This window comes from Martes martes, assembly GCF_963455335.1.
Source record: "Martes martes genome assembly, chromosome: 10".
Classification (NCBI taxonomy): Eukaryota; Metazoa; Chordata; class Mammalia; order Carnivora; family Mustelidae; genus Martes; species Martes martes.
In genome coordinates, this window is record NC_137898.1 from 41,972,107 (window position 1) to 41,991,006 (window position 18,900).

At 48.1% G+C, this 18,900-nt stretch overlaps 1 protein-coding gene across 2 annotated transcripts in view; it reads right to left on the reverse strand.

Moving 5' to 3' along the window:
- NAV2 (neuron navigator 2) overlaps positions 1-18,900 on the reverse strand; it is a 394,477-nt gene that overhangs the window by 77,977 nt on the left and 297,600 nt on the right. The gene's annotated exons all lie outside the window — the stretch shown is intronic.

The following is an 18,900-nucleotide window of genomic DNA, read 5'->3' on the forward strand; positions in this document are numbered from 1 at the left end:
CCCGAAAGTACCTGCGGCATAAAGCCCCAGACGAAGCTCTTCTTGCCTCTAACAAGACTCATCTCCAGGACACCGCCTACCCTTGCTGTTCTGGACTGAGAGCTGGGCGAAGTGGCGGAGACAGACCTTCCCCTACACGAAGGGTGCTGTCCTGGGCAGAGGTGGCTGAAGACGCTCCCTGCCTCCTACCCCATCCTCAAGTCCATCCTGGGAACTCTGCAGAAGCGAATGGCTACTTCCCAGACCTAGCGGCATAGGATGAGCGGTGGGCTTGGGGACTACTGCTGGAAGCAGAGAGTGTCAAGAGCGGCACTCTCCCGGGGGGTCAGAGGGCAAACATGGGGTGCTCTACAAAGGCTCTGGACTCCACTCCTGGAGTCAAATGCCAGGGAAAGAAAAGCCTCAGAAGTCAGCAGAAACCTGTCAATTCTATTAGCACTTCTAACTCTAATAGCACCCCAGGATACATCTAAAACAGAATCCATTTCCCAAACCACAAATCCACCGAGGCCACCCCCAGCCACTCACGTCCAAACTCCAAGCAATGGTTCTTCTTTCTCCTCATCTCCCGCTGCCACCAAGACTTTTAACCCATCTCCTGGTCCTACCACATCTACCTGCTAAACGTATCCCCACATGCCCAGCCCTCCACCTCTTCTGCTGCCCCGCACCTCCAGCTGGTCTCAGCTCTGCCTGGGCGACCGCCAAGAGGCCGCTGGGCCCCATGTCCCACTTCACCCTTAACAATCTGTTCTCCTCACAGCAGCCAGGACCATCTTTCTAAAACATGAATCACACCCTATGCGTCCGCTGCTTAATACCCTCCATGGGCTTCTCAGGCACTTAAAGCCCAAACTCCTTACTCTGATGCCCACGAGCCTCCGATCCGGCCTCCCTCTCCAGTCCTGCCTCGTGCCTGCCTCTTCATCGCTACCGGCTCCCATCCCATGGGCTCCTGTCCCTTCTAAGCCAAGAGGGTTCTTGTGTTCAAGACTCTACATTTGTTGTCCCTCTTCCCAGACATGGGACGGGGACTCCCCTCGTTCCTGTACCTACGATGCCCACCTCCCGCACCCCAACCAAGCCTGCCACATTCTCTCCTGTTTGGTTGCAGGGCGGTGGGTATACAGCAGGTGCTTAGGAAATACTCGTGGATTTAAACTCGTGGGAGTGAGAAGTCGAGTAAACTACAAAGGAAGCTTCCGGTACAAATGTAACCTGATCTACTTGATCGAGTGGAAAAGTAAGTACTCTTGTTCTATCGTGCAGGTAGAGGCACTGAGGCTTAGAAAGGTAAGAAAGGTGGGTGCCTGGGTGGCTCAGTGGGTTGGGCACCTGACTCGTGTGGGCTCAGGTTGCGGTCTTGGGGTCATGGGATCGAGCTCAGGGTCGGGCTCAGAACAGAATCAGCTTGAGACTATCTTCCCCTCTCCTCTGCTCCCCACCCCACCTCACTCACGTGTGTGCTCTCTCTCTAAAATAAGATCTTTTTTTTTTTTTTTTTTAAGATTTTATTTATTTATTTGACAGAGAGAGACACAGCGAGAGCAGGAACATAACCAGGGGAAGTGGGAGAGGGAGAAGCAGGCTTCCCACCAAGCAGGGAGCCCGATGCGGGGCTCGATCCCAGGACCCCTGGGATCATGGACCTGAGCTGAAGGCAGACGGCTAAAGACTGAGCCACCTGGGCGCCCCAAAATAAAATCTTTAAAAGAAAAAAGAAAAAAAGGCAGGCAAGGTTGCATTAGACCAGACAGCCAATAAAAGATGGACCAGGACCTGGATCCAGCCCTTCTGACTCCAGAGCCATCTTCTTTACTGTGAGCCCAAAAGGCTTTCCGCTGTATCAGCTTCCAGCGAGCACCAGAACGGGACACGGCTCATGGTCTCAGGAGAAGCGGAGGCTTGGAGGGTCTTAACACGGGCCATGTCCACGCTCCCGCCTCCAGCAGCAGGCGTCAACCTCGCCCCTTGGTGAGTCACATCCCCTCGACCTCCAGGTGCACAGCTCATGCTTATCCAACCCCTCGGGGCCGAACTCCACTCAATGGACAGACGGGACAAGCTCCGACAGCAAGTTGCCCCCAGCTGTGGACTCTTAGCTCAGCCTCCTCCCCCCAGCTCATTCTTTGACAAGTCATAACACCGACGTCTCAGTTTCTTTATGGGGGGACACGTGGATGACAGCCCGAGGCTGGCAACCGTGTGGCTCTGCTGGAGGGAGCAGGACCTAACAGATGAAAAAGGGCCCAAATTGGCTCTCACGATGATTCATAATAAATAAATAAATAAATAAATAAGAGGCCACAGGAGTCTTTAATTGCATCTGCTCTCTGAGGTTAGCAGTTTAATATATCTACGATTTCCTATAATCCAGTGAAGAAGAAAGAGGATTGAAGGGAGGAGTGTGGCTGGCAGGGAGAAGGCGGGAAGTTAGTAACAGATGCCCATGAATCCACGGCCCGGAGTTTTCACTTTGAAATTGTACTCCCTCCTCCCGTATGGCCTTTCAACATCAAGCTGTTATTCCAGTGGGGCATGGGGCCCTTATTGGACACAAGCTGCTTCCCGCATTGGTGCCCGGAGTATCTCAGGGCTACCCTGACTGAGCCGGCTCAAACAGGGAGAAGCCAGGGACTGCCGCCAGGGAAGGTGGGTGTGGGGACCCCAGGGATGAGGATGAAGACACAGGGACACCGAGGGCAGCCCGGGCTGAGCAAGAGCGGTCTTTGTGCCAGAAACCCTGTCTATGGAGAACCAACCATGTCCCCCTCCCTTCTGGATCTTTTGGGATACTGGCAAGTCTGTCTGGATGTAAAAATCAGTTACTTCAAACTTGACCTTTCCCCCAGATTCAGGGTGTAAGTGATCTCGAGCCACCAAGATCAGAGGCAGTGCACTCCAAGATGGGACTGGAAGGTGAAGTCGTTGGAGGCGATGCCTGTGATAACAATGCTGCCCCAACAAGGGAACGTGGGCTAGACACCGGCTCTTCGGTCTCCCTCTTAGATTTTCACGGCATCCATAAACTTCTGAACAGACATCAAGTGCTGGAATGATCTCTTTAACTTGGCCTAAGACAAGCACTCCCCCACCATGCATGACCACACAGGAGACACCGAGAAGAACGGAGCGGGACTCTGGAAGAGATGCAAATGGATGCAAATGGAGCCTGAACCTCCAGGGACCACTGCGTCCTCATCTGCCTGAGAAGGCAGCTTAGTAGCACAGAGGGAAGCAGAGCTGAGAGGAAGGATGTCACAGGAGCGCCCCTATCCAGCCATACCTGAGACCCTGGGAAGACAGAAGCAACCGCTGGGAGGCTCAAAGTGAGAATTAATAAATTCCTTTCTTTTGCTCAAAACTAGTTTGTTTCGGGGTCTGTCTCTCGGTATGCTCGTGTGACCGAATGGGGAACTGCCATTTGTTTGTAAAATGACTCCAGACATGTGGCTGAAGAGTCAGACAGGAAAAAATGTAGAAAGCATGCAGAAGCCATCCAGGCAGGAAGAACATTAGCTGCATCCAATCAAGTGGCAAAGGCAATTAGGTACAACCTGCACCCAGGGTACCAAAGTCCACTGACCTACGTCCGGGTGAGCAATGTCGAAAGGGGTTACAGAAGCGGATTACAATGGAAATGTGAAAGGAACACAGATCTGTGTTTGCTACATGGTGAAACAAGATTCCAGCTCAAGGGACACAGGGGACACAGCAGAGAGGACTACAGTGTATCCAGCTATGGCTCTGGAACAATCATTCTGGAGTACGACGTGACCATCCCTGTGTCTTGATCCCATACGCTTGATCCCATACGATGGTTCAGAGCCCACTGGAAATGAAAAACGTATTGCCCTTTCTTGGGAGTAAATGACTTTAAATCCTTGGGAAGGGGAGCTGAGGGAGTAAATCATAATATGAATAAAGTACAGGATGAAATCTTTGTGATCACTGGATAATCTCTGTATATTTATAATGCTTAAAAGAATATGGGACATATTAAAGAATGTAAATAAAAACAGCCCTCTGATTTCAGTTTTAAATGAGTTCTCCTTTCCGATTCGAGCTTTTTAAGATGAAAGGTTTAAGGACTGGGAGTCAGCCTGTAAAAAAGAATTAGAGAGTTTGAGAAAACCTAATTTATGACATTTTAACTTTAGTTTATTTGGTTTGCAAGAGTTAAGAGCTTAGGAGATTTTGCTTGTTAGACTGGTGAGCCTACCCTGTCAGATGTTTGAAGAACTTGAAGAAACCAGGCATATTAAATTTATGAATGCAGTCTAAAATATTTAAGGAAACCTAATTATCCAAGTTTCCAAACAGTACTAATTGTCAAAACTCAATTTGTCCAATCTAAATTAACAAAGTACTAATCAAATAACAAGTGGGAATCATCTTAATTTATACAAAACCTCTTGATTTATAGAGGAGATTTATAAGAAAACCTAGGTTTAAAAATCAAAGCTTTAGTAAATCAAACGGTAAAACCTAATGAAGTCTAGGACATTTGTTTTGGACACAAAAGCACTCCTTAGACATTTAGAAAACTATTACAGTAGATTTTGTTTTGTGAATGAATGAAGGATTTTTAGATGAATGACCAGAAGAACAAATGAACCCAAAAGAAGGGCGCCTGGTGGCTCAGTGGGTTAAGCTTCTACCTTCAGCTCAGTCATGATCTCGGGGTCCTGGGATCGAGCCACACATCGGGCTTTCTGCTCGGCGGGGAGCCTGCTTCCCCCTCTCCCTCTGTCTGCCCTTCTGCCTACTTGTGATCTCTCTCTCTGTGTCAAATAAATAAATAAAATCCTTTTAAAAAATAAAAAAATAAATGAACCCAAGAGAGCACACCTCCTCTCTCTAACTAGTTTTCTCCACTCCAGTCCACCTTTGCTCTACATTGCAAGACTTCCAAATTTACTCCAAAAGGGCTCCCCCAAATCTCAGTGGAAACATTGTGCCTGATATCGTGGGAAGATGAGCAGAGCAGAGCAGAACCCCAGGCCCTCCTCCTGCCTCGTGGGCTGTATTATAGGAAATTCAGAGGAACATGGGATACAGAGCTTGGCTGATTCCCCCCCTTTTTTAAAGTTTCAATACAGCATATCATGTTTATGCCCTATAAACTCTTTGGCAGAGACAGCTAGAGAAACGGCAAGAAGATCCTTCCACTGATTGCTCTGAATCATCAGTGCACAGAGCATCGAAGCCAGATCAGGCACATCCCTTTTACTCTACTCAATGAAATGTCCCCCCCATTGGCAGTCACACAATGACACAAAAGGAGTGACAAGTGATCATATAGGAAAACAACCTTCAGGGGCGCCTGGGTGGCTCAGTGGGTTAAAGCCTCTGCCTTCGGCTCAGGTCATGATCCCAGGGTCCTGGGATCGAGCCCTGCATGGGGCTCTCTGCTTGGCGGGGAGCCTGCTTCCCTCTCTCTCTGTCTCTGCCTGCTTCTCTGCCTACTTGTTCTCTCTCTCTCTCCCTCTGTGTGTGTTAAATAAATAAATAAAATCTTTAAAAAAAGAAAGAAAGAAAGAAAACATCCTCCAGTGGGTGGGTGGAAGGAACTCCATCAAACACTTGCCCTTGTCCTTCAAGACTCTTAAACTCACTACTTTTGGATCCTAAGCCAGGGACCTTGGAGCCACATGTCCATCTTACCCAGCGAGTCAGCGCCCTCTATGGGTCAGGCATGGCGCAAGGCCGTGTGAAAGCCTTGAGGACTCCCAGTTGTCCCTACCCCCGACAGTGAGGCCGGGGCATGTGACAGATGAACACAGAGCCCAGGCACAAATAAAAATGTAACACAGGGAGATGAGCAAAGAGAAACTGCACCGAGTGGAAACGGTGAGGGTTCCAGACACTTCTACAGACTTTGATACCTCCCCAAACCACCAGCCAGGCATCAGCCCAGGTAACAGCGAGAGTCTGCAGAGTGCCAGATCCCAGGCCCACCAACAATCTCTGCCGTGCCAACATCTCCCTCGAGCCATGGAAATGGCAACAGCAAGGGGCGAGGAGAACAAGGCCCTGACGCCAGCCCTCCCCAGAACTACTACTTCCCGTTAGAGTTTGGACACCTCCTTTTCTCTCTAGGCCCCAGACTTCCGTAGAACGAGGGAGCTGGAAGCAGCCATCCCAGAGATTGCTTTCTACCTGACATCCTAGGAGTTTAAGCTCAGAGAAAAGTTCATACAGAGGCAAATAGGCACATGGAAGGTCTCCAGCAGGCTCAGAGCATCTCCTCCCACTCAGTAAAAACTGCCCAACGGGTAACTGGACTTTCTAGTCTTCGGGTTCCTTCCTTGCTAATTCACCCCTCAAAATATTTTTTAGGCACACACAATCTTTTAAATACTTGGAATGGGTGCCCATATCTTATACATAGGAGACAATTAGCTAGCCCTGAGTAGCAGCTGCCCTTTTTGGACAGAGACAGCCTTTCCCATTTGACACAATCCCCACCTGATCCTCTTCACGCAGCTGGCTGGCCCTGCGATTTGAGTTTGCTGACCCTCCGATAAAGGTAATAATACAAGTCACAATATAGAGTTTGCCTTAGACCACACTATGTCTCCACAAAGGAATAGAATGCAATCTTACCTCTTATTTATAGCCACCACTGAAAGGGTTTACCAAAAGCCAGCTACCATACTAGGCACATTACATGTATTATTCCACTCCCATTCTTCCCTAGGATGACACACAGGCTTAGGGCCCAGAGGTCATCAGGAGAGTGGGATTCAAACCGGACTCCATGCAACCTTCTAGTTCATCCAAAATTGAGCAAATATAGATCGGCTTGGAAATGTCTGCTAACCAGTCTTATCACCAGAGGACCTCCACCCACTGACAGTAGTCATGTGCATCAAGAAGAGACCTCATTTTGACCAAAACCATGGCCTCAACTCTTTGTCTACTAAGCTCTTTTTTTAAAAAAAAAGATTTATTTATTTGACAGAGAGTGAGAGAGAGAAAGCCTTAGCAGGGGGAACAATAGGCAGAGGGAGAAGCAGGCTCCCCGCTAATCAGGGAGCCCAAAGCAGGGCTCGAACCTAGGACCATGACCTGAACTGAAGGCAGATGCTTAACCCACTGAGCCACCCAGGGGCCCCTGTCTACTACCTCCTGAAAGATGTGAAGAGAAAAGATTCCCCAAAAGTGACCAGAAAATCCACTAAAAAATGGACAGGCCCATAAAGCCAGGAGGATCCTGTTTCAGTCTTACAAGACATGCTGACATCACTGTGTCAGGAATTCAAATGCCACTCAGAAGGCTTGAGGCACAATTTTAACAGCCAAACAAACACAAGCCCTCTGCTATGAAGAACACAGGTGAAAGCATCATAAATTATTTTAGCTCCTCACACTCCCTGTTTTCTCCCCTGTTGTGGGGAGTACGCATTCCACAGAACCAAGGAGAGAATCCTGCCTTCCCCCGTGCACCCCGTCCCTGAAAATTTGCCTCATCTGGACACATTTTTAAAATCAAGCTCTTCCAGGGAGTATCCAGAATGCAGCAGGAATTTGTAATGGCCCTGAATTAATGTGATTTCATATTTATAACTTCATCTCCCATGAAGCAAAAAAGCAAAACGGAATCCCAAGGTTAAAGGGATGATTAAACAGATTTTTCCACCAGGATTTACACACCCATGCATGAGGAATCCTGCGTTTCAGCAAAAGACTCCCAACTGAGGAGAGACCGAAGGGTCGAGGAGGTTTTTACAGTCTTCAGATGGACTCCCCGTGAGATAGTGTTGTTTACTCAAGGGAAAGACATACTGACCAATGTTGTAAAAAAAAAAAAAAAAAATGATCGTATTCGTTCTCGGCTCACTGATAAACCACAGCAAGTTAGCTGAGAGGAAGTGCTTGAACTGTGGCAACTGCGATTCTCAAAGGTTCTCAGAAGCAGTCTTCACAAACAGCAGCTCCTAACCCACTACCCCCAAATCCCAAAGCCTCAGGAGCCATCCGGGCAGCCCCTGCCCCGGCTCTCTGCCTCTCTCCAGGGGGCTGAACGCGTGCTACACAATCACCAAGGCTGTGTCCATGCCTTACCTGCTTACTTTTCCAGTTCTGCCCCAGAATCACAGCAGAGCTCATTTTCAGGGCCTTGTGCCCCCCGCCAGACAGACGTATTGGGTTGCAAGAGCCCAGACTGGTGGAACTCGTTTTCTGGCTATTGTTCAAGGCAATTGTTCCCGTGAAACCCCAGGGCCCAAGCGGAATGAGATCCTTTGGTGTGGATGAGTGAGCAAACCCAACTGTAGGCTTAGCAGTAACCCCTGGGGAAGGGAAAGGGTTTGGCTACCTTCGTTTCCCACCAGACAGGTATGTTAACTATTTCCCTCCCAGGGGGTATCCTCAAGAGCATCACCTCCTCCAGCCACTGGGGGGGTGGGGTGGGGGGAGATTAAGAAAATCCACCTTCAAAGAATGCAAGAGCACCCCCGCAGAACCCCACCTTTCATTGTCTATCTGGGAATGATAATAACTGAACAGCCAACTTTAAATGAAGTTCAAAGTTGTGGCAGACCTCATGCTAATTACATGCATTATTTCAGTTAGTCCTCACACCTCCATTATACAAGTAACACTCACTGGTGGCTTACGTACGTGCCGGGCCCTTCTACTTACATTTTCTCTGGGTACCATGAGACAGGTACTAATACGATACCCATTTTAGAGGTACGATAACCGAGGCCTGGAAACAAAGGCCCCAAGGTCATACAACTATGAAATGCTGAGCCCGGGGTTCAAACACAGATCCCAGGGTGTGCAACCAGCTTGTTTATTTATTCATCTGACACACTTTACAACGTGAACATCACATGTACTGTAAGGGCTTCAATGTTCTCCACAGTAAAAAAGAAAAAAAAAATAGAGTTACTCGAAAAAAAGCCATAAGCAAACCTCCTCTCTCTAGATTTCACCCTCGGAGAGCAGCCTCCATGGTTTGCAAAATGGTCCAAAACTAGAGTTTGAAAGTAAGGGGAGACACAAATCCCCAGTGAATTTAGTCTCCTCTAGCAGTGGGCCAGGAGACCACAAAGCCAGGGAGGTTCCAGAGGGAGGGAGCACAACCCTGGAGAGAAAAGTAAAATAGATTTATTTGAACCTTGGCTCTATCAGTGACTGGGTCAGAGCTCCTCCCCCCCGCCACCAACCCCCTGCAACCCACCCCCAGGCCCAGTCCCCAGAAGAGCCAGTCTTCCTCTCCTGTGATACTGTGCTAACACCAGGCCCTGGGAGCCTCTGGTGGGGGCCCGACCAGATCTGCAGGCCCTGCGGAGATAACCAGCTCCTGCCAGCAGCAGCTCAGAAGCCGGGGAGCCGGAGAGAACTGCAGGAAGGAGACACAGGCCCACACTATGGAACCGATGATAAAGTTCTAGGGCAAGAACTTGCCGCTTCTCGCTGCCACAGCGTCCCAGGGGAGAGCAGCTCCTACAGACGGTGCCAGGTGCAAGGCCAATCATTTGGGGAGGAGAGAGAGAGAAACAAGAGCCCCATAAAGAGGGCTCCAAGGGGATTTAGCAGCATTCAGAAGGCCAGGGGTTGAGTTTCACCCCACAGCACCTTTGTCCCATTTTGGTAACTCACTCCTTTAACAAGTAGGTGGTCCCCTGAGTAAGCGTGAAATTCCTCCCTTCTGCTCCAGGGGCTTGGTCGGCTTGGTCGGGCTGGAAAGCCCAGAGGGAGGCCTTATGGCCTCATTGTTACAGTAGGCACCAGCACGTCTCCTGACCTCAGCTACACAAAACCCTCACTCCTCCAGGGAAGGCTGCAGACACTTGGTCCACTGCCGGGCAGCTTTGGCCGAAAGATCTCAACAAACCCATCCTGCTGTTCTCTTTACTGGAAGACATGTGTACCCTGAGCATGAACAGAATTCAGCATGTCACACAGAGCTAAGGCAAATCACAGCAAACTCGTACACAAGGTGACAGCTTTAACAGCGAGAGTCAGGCACCTGGGTAGGTACTGAACACACGTTACTCCACACGCTCCTCTCAATTACCCTACAAAGCACAAACTATTAACGTTCCCTTTTCATGAATGGGGAGACTGAGGATCCCAGAGGCTAGGCAGTCCGCCCAAGGTGCCAGAGTTAATAAACGGAACCTAGAACCTAGATCTGCCCGATTCTAAAACTCAAGCTCTTCCTAACCACGTTAATCCAACCTAAGCACAGAGGGAAGGATATTTTTTAAAAAATATTTTAGTTACTTATTAGAGAGAGAGGGAGAGAGGCATGAGGGACAGAGGCAGAAACAAACTCCCCGCTGAGCAGGGAGCCCGACCCAGGACTGGATCCCAGGACCCTGGGGTCATGCTCTGAGCCAAAGGCAGACACTTAACCCACTGGGCCATCCAGGTGCCCCGGAAAGAATACTTTTAAGGAGATCCCAGTCATATAAGAACTTAGAACTCCCACATGTTATCCAAAAAGCCCAGGACACTTTTTAATGCCATCAAATTATTCCTAAAAGAGCTCCAAGTAGGTAAGGGAAGGGGGGTAGAGAGGCAAATTCCAGACAGGGCATTGGCTGGCTGCCTTAGGTCTGAAGTAGGTGGACGGGGATGTGGAATCCCACCATTCCCATTACCTACACACACACACACTCAATTCCCAATACGTCCTAGAGGTCTGGGAACCTGAAAGCACAGAACAGAACTACACTGGACTTGGGGCAGCTGAGAGAAGTGGCTGTCCCCCAAAACCAATCCAGCCTCATTTTGCAGTTTGTCAGGGGCCAATCCTTAAAAGCCACCCCTTCTGGGGCAACGGGGAAGGGAAGAGAACTCAGGTCAAGAAACAACCCCACGGGGGGCCTGGCTGGCTCAGTCAGAAGAGCATATGACTCTTGATCTCAGGGTCATGAGTTGGAGCCCCACATTGGGTATAGAGATTACTGAAAATATAAACAAACTGAAAAAAACACAAAACAAAACCCACAAAACCAGAAACAACCACTCAAAATCAGCTCTGCAACCCAAAAGCAGTTCAGCTCTAGCTAATTAGCCAACCCCAGCACACATGTGAGCAGCTGGTGCCAAACTTCGGTCAGCATTAACATGCCGGGTGTACAACCTCTCCCTCCAGGACTCAATAAATCCAGCCTCTCAGGAGGCGGCCCCAGAGCTCCAGGGCACAGTCCCAGCAGCCCGAGGCCAGCTCCAAGGCCATCAGCTGTCCCAGATTTTACTTCCACTTGGGCTCCTGCCTGCTGAACCAGGTATAAGCACAAATCCAGTCACAGATCCATCCACCAGCCCGGAAGCTTCAAAAAGATCAGAGAACTCCCAGGTAGGTCCTGCTGCAAAGCAGAGTTAAGAGATCACCCCCCCACCCCACCCCCTTCTCAGAAATAAGTAGAATCTGAAAAGCCTAGGCAGGCCACGCTTGCCAGTATCCCGTGCACTTCATTGAGTCCTCTGCACCAAAAAGTGCCCTTCCTCCAGCTGAACCCATGTTTGAACTGTGAATAAAGCCATTCCGAGCCATCTGCCAAGCCCAGCACAGAAGGCATAGTGGTGGGTAAACCTAGGTTCCCATGTCGGCTTTGCCTCTTATTAGCTGTGTGACCTTGAGCTAGTTATTTAACCTCCCTTAGTTCCCATTGCCTCACCTCCAAATTGAGAATAATATTGCTAGCTTTGCAAAGAACATGAAATGAGACAATGTCTGTTAGATGCTTGGCTAGCAATAGGTGATAATGTACATTGTTTTCTCTTCCCCCTGTCTGACTTTTAAAAATAGAAATGTTTCTCTTTGGACAGCTTTACAGCAGCCCAGGCTACAAGAAAAGAACTCATACTTACATCTCCCATGCTCTCTCTCCTGGAGCCCAGTTTCCAGAAAAAAAAACAAAAAACAAAAACCCACCCAGTAATTTGCAGTATTAGTAAACACAACAGCAAGTTCACCCGGCTTCTTAGATTCCAAACAAAACCTCCAACTGCAAGTCATTTTCATCAGGGCCCTCCAAACCACTAGCAGCCCTTGCCGGGGCCCACACTGCTTCTCTCCAGCTCTCTCCTCCCCCAGACTGAAAGGTCTTCCCCGAAAAAGCCTGGAATAAGGATCAAAGACAGCTGGGTGATCAATACCCAGTTTTGCAGTCTCAACAGCCTAATTTGATAAGATGGTCTGGGAAAGATGGACAGTATTACCCAAATGTCCAGGTGGACCAAGGACATTTGGGTAAGGCTCTGGCTTCCTCCAGAGCTATCAAGGTTAGAGCGAAAGGAGCTGGGGGTGGCAGGGTAAAGGATGCTGAATTCCTGACCAGTGGCTCCCCCACCACAGAGCCCACCGGGGATTTTGGCAGCTGCACCACCGGTTGCTAGCACCGCCGGCTTTCCAATATCATCCGCGGACCGGTAAGGCAGGACACACAGCACACCCCTACCCAGGCCCCAGAAATTTTAAGAAATCATCCTACCTGGTAAGGTTTCCAGGCCAGAGCATTTCACTACATTGTGGTCCTTAGAGAAAGCGGACAAAGAAGCCAAAAGAATCTCTCGGTGGCCACTCGTCAGCTGGGCAGGCAAGCCAGCCCACGTTGGGCCAGGGAATCCCGGGCACCCAGCAACTCGGCAGCTAAAGGACCAGTCAGACTGGGGATCGCTCTTCCCCAGCCCAGGAAAGAAATCTGATCCACCAACAAAATTAACCCCTTAAGTGCTGAAGGAGCAAGAGGTCAGGCCGGAGAGCTAGTAGTATCAAGTCAGCTGTGAAAAGTTTCAGCAGAGCAAAAGCCAACACCAAACTCTGAAACCATTACCGTAAAGCACCTAGTAGGAGAGCCCTCACTATGGTCCGGGGGAATCTGCAACAATGGGTCAAGCTGAATAAAATCTAAACGTGAAAAAAAATTTTTTTTTTAAATCACCACGGACTGTGCCAAAATGTTGGAAAAAGTCCTTTCAGCCAAAAGTGCTACTACTAACAATGACACACACAATAAATCACTGATGATAACATATCTTAACTTATTCCATTGACAATTGAAAGCAAAGCATTTGATTGAAATGATTAGCCTGCAGAGATAACTTCTGAACCCGAAAGGGAAAAGATACCTATCTGTACAATGAACAGTGATGCACATAATTTCTGGTGATGTCAATTTTGATACAGTGCCAACAAAAATACACATTAATTCCTGATGCTACTTTTTTTTTTTTTTTAAAGGAAGTTCACTCTATGCATCGCTACTTTAAACATTACGGCACAAAGGCTGGGAGGAGGTGGGCGGGCAGAGAGTCCCAGTTCTGGGATGGGAAGGGGTTGCACCGACTAATCCCTATTAAAACCTGTAATCAAGGAATTCAGAAGGAACTATGTAAACAGATGCTGTGAACAATGAACAACTGTTTTACTCTGGAAAATTCAAAAGCAAAATTATGTTATAGCCACAAGCTTTTATTTTAAAATGAAGAAGGATTAAGATGCTCTCCAAAACCCCAACTCCCTCTCCAAAAATCCTACCAGTTGGCTCCTGGCAACTTTCAAAGACTTTCTCTGAGAAAGGTCCCCCCTCCTCACCCCGCCCTGGGCTGCCTCTCCAGAAGGATAGGGGTGTAGGGGGTTGTGTGTGTTCAGGAGCTGGGGGTGGGGTGGGGGAGGAAATAGTAACTGGCTCCAAGCAGGGTCTTGTGTGGTCAGTTTGCTCAGCAAACAGAAGCCTTTCAAAGGGGGAATGAAGAGCCAGTCCTCCCCCAACCAAGAAGAAGGGAATAAAAGTTCAGCTCAGAGAGGAAACGGGGTCTAGTGGGGCTTCCCAGGTGAATGTAAAGGCAAACGTGTCCAGGAGCAGAGATTGTAATCTTGATGGAGTCCCAGCTGAAGTTAACCATTCACATCTCATCCCTCAGGGCCCTCCCCCACTTGAAAAAATGCTGCCAGCATCTGCAATGGGGAGTGGGAGGCAGAGGCCAAGGGGTGGGGGAAGGGTGAATTTGGGGAGGCGGTGTGGCTCAGATTTATTGAGACAAAAAGTCAGGATGGATCCAAGCTCTGTCTGACAAAGATAGTTTTAAACCGTTCCACGTACCTTCTGCACTGTCCCTGGAACTGAATGTATCTCTCTACCATGACTTGAGACTCTGGCTGACCCCTGGGTTAATTTGGGTAGAATGGGATGGTGACTATATATATGCAGACCTATAGATATGGATATGTATATATACATATATGTAACATATATACATATGTGTGTATAGACACACATATACATACAAAACATTTCCACTGTTTACTATACTTGTTCCTTGTCCTTGTTTTAGGCAAATTTAATAAGTAAAAATCCAGAACAACCACCAACATAAATTAGGGCTGTATATCCATTCATTTAGTTATTCATTCTACTAACTGATATTTATTCAGCAGTTGGTATATGACAAATCACTGTTCTAACTGCTGAGGATACAATAGTAAAAAAAATAGTCCAGAAATTCCCTATATTAATGGAATTTACATTACAGTGGTAAAACAACAAAATAAATGAGACTAAATGTAAATTTATAGTAATTAGGGATAAATGCTAAGAAGAAAAAGTAATATAGGGAAGAGAACGTGATTGGGAGGAGAGGGAGGGAAGGTTGTGTGAAATTTTTCTTAGAGTGGTTGGGAAAGCCTCCTAAGGGGATGATTGTTACTACATACCTGAATGAAGTATGGAAGTTGGTTATGTGACTATCTGGGGGTAAAGAGCCTTCCTAGAGAGGAAATGGTCAGTGCAAAGGTCCTGGGACAGGATACAACTTGCACTTTCATTCCAAGAACCCAGAGCCTGGTGTGGCTAGAGCAAAGAGAACAGTGAAATAAGGGAAAGCTTAGGAGGTCAGGTCAGAGAGGCCAAAGGGTAAAGGGAGGGAAAGGGTCCTTAAGGAGACCCTTAAGGAGTTGCTGTAAGCATCTTGGCTTTTTCTGTCAGAAAGGAAAATTTTTTACAAGGGCAAAGTTTATTGCACAAGACAATGTGCTTGGGGACGGGGCGGGGTGGGGGGGATGTGTCAGTTCTCTTTCTGTGGTTAAAAGAATCACATCTTCAACATGAAACACGAAACACTCTGAATTCTTCGAGCTAGAGGTTCACATTTAGCTAGGGCTTTCCCCTGCTAGGAAAGATAACAATCAGCTTGGCTGAGAAATCTAACAACAGAGGGAGGGGCAGCCAGGGAAGGTAGGTCAACCAGCTCCTTGAGAGCAGATGCCCTTTGGTGCTTTTCAAAGAGCCAGTCTTCCCCTGTCATTTCTGACCCTGACTTCTAAACAGGCCAAATTCCAAAGACCTTCTAGAATTCATAGCATTTTTCTCCATAGAAACAGTGTTACCGATGATGTTCAGGTTCCCAGGTCAATTCATAGAGCCAGGTTGTAAACCAAAAAGGAGCTGATAAACCCTGCCGAGGCACCAAAGAGTGGAAGGAGATATTATTCTTGGGCTACAGTATGTTCTTAGAGAAAACAGAAAACCGCTGAAGTAAATCTAAAAAGATGTTCACTTATGTCTAACGAGTACTTTATTAAAACAACAGTTCTCCTCCAACACCATCAGTTTCTCTCTTTGTATGATGGACTCTATCCCACTGGCTGATACACCAAACAAAACGAAATCTTCTTTAACCTCACGTCCCTGTTCTCCTCTACAATCATGCTGTTTTTGCTCCATGTTACGGCAAGACATCTTGAAAGAGAGCTCTCAGTACTCCAACTCCTGAGGGCTGTTCTCTCTCCAGTGAAAAAATGTTTTGTTTCTCCTAAGAGCATCGATGGCTTAATTGCTGCCAAAGCCAATGGTGTTGATCCTACTTAAGTTTTCATAAACACGTAGCATGGTGGGCAGCCTCTTCCTCCTTGACTGGGTCTCTTGTGGGGCTCCCGCACACCTCATTTCTTCCTCCCTCAATGCCTGTGCCTCCCTCTCCTTTGCTCACCCTCCTCTCCTGTCCAGACCTCCAGGGTCCTGGCGCTCATGCCCCTCTTCTCTACCTGGTCTTTTCCTAGGGTATTGCGCCCTGGGCTTCAATTACTAGACACAGACAGGCAATGCTCAAGTTTGTCCCTCTAGCCTGGCTCTTTTTGGGTAGTTGACACATCTCAAATCTACTGCACTTTGTACAAAACTCTTGCTTCCAACGTTCAGCTTGTCTGCACCCCCTCTCCCAAAGTCCTCCTGCCTTAGCCGCTGTACAACTATCCTCAGCCATCTTCAGTTCACTCCTCTCTTACTGCCTCTATTATAATCCATTAACTAGTCCTTTTGGCTATACCTCCCCAATATACCATGAACCTGGTCAGTACTCAGTATCTATGAAAAGATGGCTTTGGTCCAAGCCATCTCTCTTCCAATGCCACCTCCCTGGCCACTCAGCTTTCCCTCTTGCCCTGCTGGGCTCCACCCTCCACACAGCATGAACAGTCTTTTCCAAGTGTACTTCACATCGGGTTGCCTTCTGCCCAAAATGCTCCAGTAGTTTCCCAGGGAACTTGGAATAAATTCCAGATTGGTTTAGAAGGTTCTAGACAGTCGGATTCCTGCCCACTCCCTCTGCCACTCTGCCCCTCTCCTTCATTATGTTCAAGTACAAGGTCTGGGCCTTCGAATGTACCAGCCTCTTTCCATTTCATAGGCCCTGTACCGGGGTTCCTTCTTTCTGGAATGCCCTTCCCCACCTCTCTCCATGGCTGCCTCCTTCTTGTGGTTTAGGTCTTGATTGGGATGAAACCTCCTCAGAGATATTGCCCTAGATCCCGGCCCAGTTACTTTCTGCCCCATGATACTTCCTGCCACTTACCAGTCAGCATATTATCTTCTTTGTTGGGGAGGGTGTTTGTATTTTCCAAAAAATAAGCAAGCTCCTTGAGGACAGGAGGGCTGCCTGCTTCTGCTCTGAGTGACCTCCTCCCTCCCTGCCAGTGGTACGCCTAAAGTGGTCTCAGACCAACGGGATACGAGGGAAAACAGGGACCTGAACATTCTGTCCAGTGTCCTGGGGACTCTTGGTACTTTCAAGGACTTTAGCTTAATCTTTTAGTTGGTCAAACACCCATTTAAGAATCTGATAGAGGGGTGCTTGAGTGGTGCAATCAGTTAAGCATCTGACTCTTGGTTTCAGCTAAAGTCTGATCTCAGGGTCGTGAGATCGAGCCCCATGTCATGCTCCATGCTCAGCACAGAGTCTGCTTGATTCTCTGCCCCCTTACCACCCTCTCTAAAATAAACAAATAAATCTTATAGGGGGAAAAAAAAAGAATCTGCTAGAACTCAGGTTTGTCTCGCTGTAACAAAAATGCATATAGACATTCTGCCCACAATTTCAGGGGATTTACTGACCCCCCTCCTGTCCATAAACCCCAGGTTAAGGGCAGCTGTTTCTGAATTTTGTTTTGTTTTGGTTTTTTAAAGATTTCATTTATTTATTTGGCAGAGAGAGACACAGCAAGAGAGGGAACACAAGCAGGGGGAGTGGTAGAGAGAGAAGCAGGCTTCCCACTGAGCAGGGAGCCCAGTACGGGACTTGATCCCAAGACCCCGAGATCACGACCTGAGCCAAAGGCTGAGTTTTATGGTGCTAACATCACACAAGGTCTAGTCCCACTTTTCTACTATGATTATTTCCTTCTTTCAGGTGCCAGTCGTAGACTCACTTGGGTCACTTTCTACTGGCTTGTTAATAATAAAACAAAAAGAGAAGGAAGGCAGGCTCTCCTGGATGGATGAAAAGAACGGGAAGAGGTTAAGAGATCTGTGCCAAGAAGGAGCATCTCATTCCTGCTGTGGAATTTTACGGAGTATGATCTGCTCTAGATGATGGAGAGGGGAGAAACAGTCCCGGGGGCTTTAGCGAAGCCTTCAGAGTCCAGGAATTAATACTAGGGAGTTTGTGATTCTAATAAAAACCCTAATAAACCAGGTAGCTTTGGGGTAGAAAATGAACAACATTCAACAAATAGACCAGACCTTGGGAGAAAAAGAGGGCAAGTGAAAGAAAATGCCACAGCTCCGATGGGGCCACTTGCTGGGAGGAGACAAACAAGGACAATCATTCTGGATGCTCCGGTAATAAACAAGGTGCTGGGAAACAGAGCCACAGGGAGCGTCTCCTTGAAACAGAGCAGTCAGGAGGGGCATCTCCCAAGATGTGAAAGATGAGAGGGAGCCAGCCAGCCATCAGAAGAGGGAAGCCAGGTGTTCCAGAAGGAGGGGACATCGAGTGCAAAGGCCAGAGGGAGAGGAGAGCTGTGTGTCTGAGGAACTAAAGGGTGGCTACCATGTTTTGAGCGTGGGTAGGGAGGTGTTAATGGAAAAGAAAGCTCATCCCCTGGGGAACTCCAGACCCATCAGTAACAAGTGATCCCAGTGAATTGTCAATAAAGGACTTTGGAAATGGAGTCAGTATGACTCTGGCTCTCCAGCCTTCTTTCTCCACTTCCTCCATTCCTTTCTGGGGAGCAGGATCTGTAGCATGCATGGAAATCCACCTTTCCTGTTGAGGTGCTGGTGCAGAGTCTCTGCTTCCACTGCTCCTGCCCCAGCTTACTCTCTGCATTTATGCACACTCTGGGTCCTGCCATACTTTGCCAGTGAGAAGGTGATACTGTCCTCCAGTCTTCTGACAAAGACAGTGAGGGGCATTTTAGCTTCAAATCTTTTGTCTTGTGAGCTCTCAGTTTCTGTTAACCTTCGACTGGTTAATTCTTGGGATCATCTGGGGTCCATACTCGTGGGTCCTCACCCGTAAAAGCAAACCTACTCCTCCAACTTTAAACAAAAGCCTTGGTCATCAGGAAGAGTATCCAATCTGTTCTCCATGTTTACTCCCCTCCCATTCTGAATTTACCACCCAAAGCTTGTTAACAGACCTGGACAGGGGAGC